Source organism: Sardina pilchardus, chromosome 24, assembly GCF_963854185.1.
Source record: "Sardina pilchardus chromosome 24, fSarPil1.1, whole genome shotgun sequence".
In the NCBI taxonomy this organism is placed as follows: domain Eukaryota; kingdom Metazoa; phylum Chordata; class Actinopteri; order Clupeiformes; family Clupeidae; genus Sardina; species Sardina pilchardus.
Window position 1 is genome coordinate 29,711,308 of NC_085017.1, and position 7,076 is coordinate 29,718,383.

The following is a 7,076-nucleotide window of genomic DNA, read 5'->3' on the forward strand; positions in this document are numbered from 1 at the left end:
AATCTCACAATGCAGTCTGCTACTGTTCTGTTCTAGAACCTCACAATGAAGTCTGCTCCTGTTATGTTCTAGAACCTCACAATGAAGTCTGCTCCTGTTCTATTTTTAATTTCAATTTCATTTCTTGTAGAGGGCCACAACATAACACATGTCTCATGGCGCTTTACAGAGTGTTAAACATTCATAGAGAGCCCATGAGTAACAGGGGCGAGGGATACATTTGGGATTGGGGATACATGTAGGAAACAGGCAAGAAACCTGGGATAGATCCACGACTCAAGGGCCCAACCCATCTGCCTAGAGTCAGTTACAGTTCAGTAAGGTCATTTTTAGTGTCAGAAAGTTCAAATAGTCCAGTGTAGGGAATAAATTGCCCATAGTCCAGTGTAGGGAATAAATGGCCCATAGTCCAGTGTAGGGAATAAATTGCCCATAGTCCAGTGTAGGGAATAAATTGCCCATTTAGGGATTAGGAATTGACCCTGCCAGAGCCACGCCCTAAAACCGCCACAGGCCAATTGTGGCTTAGCAACCCGTAACTAGGCAAGCGAGGGCTGGCAATCTTTCGAGTTTTTGCCATGTTAACCTATGGAGACTGTACAGCCTGTGGGCCATTAAGGGCATTTATTTGGATGTGTGGTGCCCCCAAATACGTAAAATCATGGTGGAATAACATGTTGAACTATATAAACATGATATAGTTTGGAGCATGATATTGATATATATGATATTGCGTGATATTTCCATAACCGCAAGATACAATTCACGATGGCGGCAAAGAGTTGTAAACAGACATTCAACAAAACGTGTGTGTGTATGTGTGTGTGTGTGTGTGGTGTGTGTGTGTGTGTGTGTGTGTGTGTGTGTGTGTGTGTGTGTGTGTGTGTATGTGTGTGTGTGTGGTGTGTGTGTGTGTGGTGTGTGTGTGTCTGTGTGTGTGTGTGTGTGTGGTGTGTGTGTGTGGTGTGTGTGTGTGTGTGTGTGTGGTGTGTGGTGTGTGTGTGTGTGTGTGGTGTGTGTGTGTGTGGTGTGTGTGTATGGTGTGTGTGTGTGTGTGTGTGTGTGTGTGTGTGTGTGTGTGGTGTGTGTGTATGGTGTGTGTGTGTGTGTGTGTGTGTGTGTATGTGTGTGTGTGTGTGTGTGTGGTGTGTGTGTGTGTGTGGTGTGTGTGTATGGTGTGTGTGTGTGTGTGTGTGTGTGTGTGTGTGTGTGTGTGTGTGTGTGTGTGTGTGTGTATGTGTGTGGTGTGTGTGTGTGTGTGTGGTGTGTGTGTGTGTGGTGTGTGTGTATGGTGTGTGTGTGTGTGTGTATGTGTGTGTGTGTGTGTGTGTGTGTGTGTGTATGTGTGTGTGTGTGTGTGTGTGGTGTGTGTGTGTGTGTGTGTGGTGTGTGTGTGGTGTGTGTGTGTGTGTGTGTGGTGTGTGTGTGGTGTGTGTGTGTGTGTGTGTGGTGTGTGTATGTGTGTGTGTGGTGTGTGTGTGTGGTGTGTGTGTGGTGTGTGTGTGGTGTGTGTGTGTGGTGTGTGTGTGGTGTGTGTGTGTGGTGTGTGTGTGGTGTGTGTGTGTGTGGTGTGTGTGTGGTGTGTGTGTGTGTGGTGTGTGTGTGTGTGTGGTGTGTGTGTGTGTGTGTGTGTGTGTGTGTGGTGTGTGTGGTGTGTGTGTGTGTGGTGTGTGTGTGTGTGTGTGTATAGCCCGTCAGCAGTCTGTCTACAGTAATACCTATTTGAAGTACTAATCGTGTTATGTTGTCAAATATGGAAGTTATGGGAAGTACATAAAGTATATGTTTCTTTTGCCCCCCGCCTGTTTCATTCGTACTGGCCAGGAGGAACCAATGAAGCAACGCATACCTTTGACTTATGCTTAAATATCCCATGAACGGTTTTGTTCAAAGCTTAAAATATAACTGTATTTGACAGGGGACAGATGTAGGTCGCTAGTGACAAAATATGAGCTTTCAGTGTTGTACGATGTCTTTGTAAATGACATTTGAGTAGAAAATCCCGCCTATGTAACAGATGTGCAGAGTGCGAAAGCTTTACAGGCCTAGCAACAGTAACTACGGAGGGCGGGACTTCTTGAAGGGCCAATGGGTCGCTAGGATGCGTGGGCCAGGAATCCGGGCAAGGGGACCACAGCAGGCGATGATAGGGCAGTCAGAGGGACGGGACTTTTGAGATGTTTCAGTCCAGTGGATGATGCAGTATATACAGTAAAGTACTGTAAGAAAGAGAAGCAAACCGATGGCCATTTGTGGTTGTATTTCTCTAGCAGGACTAAAGAGCTTCTGAGGGAGGAAGCCAACGCCAGGATCCATGAGCCCACGTGTGCACAATTGCCATGATTTTCTGGGTTTACAGTATAGTGTTTTTTTTTGCTTTATCTGAATTCATGTTACTGCAATGTACAGTGCTACAATGATCTGAAAGTGTATGCGAGTGTGTGTCATTTTGTCATCAGAGTTACATTTTGACAAATGTAACAAAGGATTGTTAGCAGAGTTTAGTAACTGATAGTAGAGTTTCAGTTTGACACAGATGTGAATGGAATATTTCCCAGTGTTGTGTTATGTTTACTTGTGTGTAGAGCTTGGCACAATGACAGGAGTTTTGCAAAAATGTGTTCAAGCAACGGCCAAAAACTGTGTTCCAGCAACGGCCAAAAACTGTGTTCTAGCAACGGCCAAGAACGATCGTCTACACTGATGTAATGCTCACTTTTAAGCACTAGAAATGTGATGATCACCAGCCAAAATGTCGTTGAAACAACGTCAGTAAACAACATCAGTAAACAACGTCAGTAAACAACGTCAGTAAACAACATCAGTAAACAACGTCAGTAAACAACATGTCATCAACAGCAGCTACACGGGGCTAACGGGGTTAATTCATATAAGTTTGGCTAACGGGGCTAACGGGGTTAATTCATATAAGTTTGGCTAACGGGGCTAACGGGGTTAATTCATATAAGTTTGGCTAACGGGGCTAACGGGGTTAATTCATATAAGTTTGGCTAACGGGGCTAACGGGGTTAATTCATATAAGTTAGGCTAACGGGGCTAACGGGGTTAATTCATATAAGTTAGGCTAACGGGGCTAATTCATGGGTTTTATGGTGCAGGTCCTGATGTCACCTGACCACTAATTCACCACGCAAGCCGGAGCGGAAGCCGATCCTGGCCCGAGCCCGGCCCGATCCCGTGTAAAATGATAAACATTAAGACCGAACCCGTCGGGTTTTAGCCAAAGATCTTCAGCTCTAGCCTGTGTTCCCACTAGGGAGCTCTGTGATGTGAAATGTGCCGTGTGTGTGTGTGTGTGTGTGTGTGTGTGTGTGTGTGTGTGTGTGTGTCAGTGACTGTTTTCTCTCAAAACCAATCATCCAACTCCTCCAACTCCCCCTCTGCAGTCGGTCTCATTACTCGTGCTTATTTTCTTTCTGTATGACAAACACCAAGCTCATCAGCTCCTATCGTATTCTTCATGCGTCACCACACACACACACGCACGCACGCACGCACCATCAGCTAAACTTGATATGAAAGTTTGGCGACCCCATCACAGTAGCGCTTAGCGGTTAGCAGCGTCACGCTCCGTCATGAGCCGGGCCTCTGGTGAGCCAGATACCCATAATCCCCTGGGGCGGACCCCTGCTGCCCTGGACGTGACTGTGCATCGGTTCCACACGTCTCTTCAGCAGGAACATCACACACACACACACACACACACACACACACACACTCTCACTCATTTCGTCAGCAGGAACGTCACTGCACCTGTTCAGACTGTTCAGCCCACGTTAGAACATCCAGGTGTGTGGAGAAAAGACCTCTACCCCTGACACACACACACACACACACACACACACACACACACACACACACACACACACACACACTCTCCATTCTCATAGTAATCACTGTGAGAATATGATCCCTTTAACTGACTACATGATTTCCCCAGTTGCCTATCACAGTAGAACTCAAATCAGCTGAAACTGAAGAGGAGAGGAGAGGAAGAAGGGATGAGGAGCAGAGGAGAGGTGGAGGAGAGGAAGGAGGGAGGAGAGGAGCAGTGGAGGAGAGGATAGAGAGAAGAGGGAGGAGAGGAAGGAGGGATGAGGAGCAGAGGAGAGGTGGAGGAGAGGAAGGAGGGAGGGATGAGGGGAGAGGAGCAGAGGAGATGTGGAGGAGAGGAAGGAGGGATGAGGGGAGAGGAGCAGAGAAGGGGAATAGGAGAAGAGGAGAGGAAAGGAGAGATGGAGAGGAGGAGAAAGGATGGATGGGGAGAATAGAGGAGAAGGAAGGAAGGAGAGTAGATGAGTGGAGAGGAGAATAGAGGAGAAGGAAGGGAGGAGAGAGGAGGAGACCAGATGGTCTTGGCTGCTCTGCTAATGAAGATTCCTCAATGAACATTCAGCAATAACACATACGCACACACATACACAGGCACACACACAATAACACTTCAGTAACATTCAGCAATAACACTTCACACAGCACTCAGCAATAACACACACACACACACACACACACACACACACACACACACACACACACACACATATTCTGTCCACAGCTCATGCAGCTTCATTTGCTTCAGCTGTGTAGTTAAGTGCAACATGGAGGATCAGTCAACATCACACACATACACGCACACACACACACATTGTGTTTCTCACCCTGCCCTGTATGTATGTGTGTGTGTGTGTGCGTGTGTGTGTGTGTGTGTGTGAGTGAGTGTGTGTAGCCAGGAAAAGACCTAGAGGAGATGTACAGTAATGACTCCCTAATTATCCAGCAGTGACCAGAGGTGACACCTCCCTTGCTCTCGCTTTTTTCTCTCTTTCTGTCTCTATTCTGTCTTGTTTTTCTCTTTTTCTTTCTCTCTTTGCCCCCCCCCCACACACACACACCTGTCTCTGTGTCAGTGACCAGAGTGACACCTCCCTGTCTCTCTCTTTTTTCTCTCTTTCTTTCTTTCTCTCTTTGTCTCCCCCACACACACCTGTCTCTGTGTCAGTGACCAGAGTGACACCCCCCTCTTCCTGACAGCGTTGCCACAGTAACTGGACCAGTTAGAGACGTTACTGCTGGCAGCTAGCTTCTCTTGCTAACCAGTTAGAGACGTCACTGCTGGCGGCTAGCTTCTCTTGCTAACGTTGTGTTTCTAGCTTCTCTTGCTAACCAGTTAGAGACGTTACTGCTGGCAGCTAGCTTCTCTTGCTAAACAGTTAGAGTTACTGCTGGCAGCTAGCTTCTCTTGCTAACCAGTTAGAGTTACTGCCGGCGGCTAGCTTCTCTTGCTAACCAGTTAGAGACGTTACTGCTGGCAGCTAGCTTCTCTTGCTAACGTTGTGTTTCTAGCTTCTCTTGCTAACGTTGTGTTTCTAGCTTCTCTTTCTAACGTTGTGTTTTTAACTTCTCTTACTAACGTTGCGTTTCTAGCTTCTCTTACGGGGCTGCAGATCTGAGGCGTGTTCACAAACAGGCCAACACTCATGGTGAACATGAGTATAGTGTGCCCATGGTTGCTCCGTAAGAGAGTTTAGAGTGCCCATGGTTGCACTGTAAGGGAGTCTAGAGTGCCCATGGTTGCACTGTAAGGGAGACTAGAGTGCCCATGGTTGCTCCGTAAGAGAGTTTAGAGTGCCCATGGTTGCACTGTAAGGGAGACTAGAGTGCCCATGGTTGCACTGTAAGGGAGACTAGAGTGCCCATGGTTGCACTGTAAGGGAGACTAGAGTGCCCATGGTTGCACTGTATAGAGTGCCCATGGTTGCACTGTAAGGGAGACTAGAGTGCCCATGGTTGCACTGTATAGAGTGCCCATGGTTGCACTGTAAGGGAGACTAGAGTGCCCATGGTTGCACTGTCTAGAGTGCCCATGGTTGCACTGTAAGGGAGTCTAGAGTGCCCATGGTTGCACTGTCTAGAGTGCCCATGGTTGCACTGTATAGAGTGCCCATGGTTGCACTGTAAGGGAGACTAGAGTGCCCATGGTTGCACTGTCTAGAGTGCCCATGGTTGCACTGTATAGAGTGCCCATGGTTGCACTGTAAGGGAGTCTAGAGTGCCCATGGTTGCTCCGTAAGACTGTAAGGGAGTCTAGAGTGCCCATGGTTGCACTGTAAGGGAGACTAGAGTGCCCATGGTTGCACTGTAAGGGAGACTAGAGTGCCCATGGTTGCACTGTCTAGAGTGCCCATGGTTGCACTGTAAGGGAGACTAGAGTGCCCATGGTTGCACTGTATAGAGTGCCCATGGTTGCACTGTAAGGGAGACTAGAGTGCCCATGGTTGCACTGTCTAGAGTGCCCATGGTTGGTTGATGGTTGGTCCTCCCATGTCTCTGGGCTGCAGGCCGCTCTGCTCTGTAGGTTGAGATGGAGACTGATCTGCATACATGGAGGGAGCCACTGTGAGGGCGGCAGTGAGTCAGATCAGGGCCACATCAGGGCCACATCAGAGCCACATCACAGTCAGATGAGGGCCACATCAGGGCCACATCAGGGCCACATCAGGGCCACATCAGAGCCACATCAGGGCCACATCAGAGCCATATCAGGGCCACATCAGGGCCACATCAGGGCCACATCAGAGCCATATCAGAGCCATATCACAGTCAGATGAGGGCCACATGGAGTGGGCTGTGTTGATGCCTGTCTTAGCTATATTTGGCTGTGCCATGTGTGGGAGTGACTATGTGTCTCAGATCAGCGTTGGTGGGCTGATCAGTGTGTGTGTGTGTGTTTGTGTGTGTGTGTAGACTCCGTTAAGGAGGCTGTGGGCTGATCAGTGTGTGTGTGTAGACTCTGTTAAGGAGGCTGTGGGCTGATCAGTGTGTGTGTGTGTGTGTGTGTGTGTAGACTCTGTTAAGGAGGCTGTGGTCTGATCAGTGTGTGTGTGTGTGTGTAGACTCTGTTAAGGACGCTGTGGTCTGATCAGTGTGTGTGTGTAGACTCTGTTAAGGAGGCTGTGGTCTGATCAGTGTGTGTGTGTGTAGACTCTGTTAAGGAGGCTGTGGTCTTATCAGTGTGTGTGTGTGTGTGTGTGTGTGTAGACTCTGTTAAGGAGGCT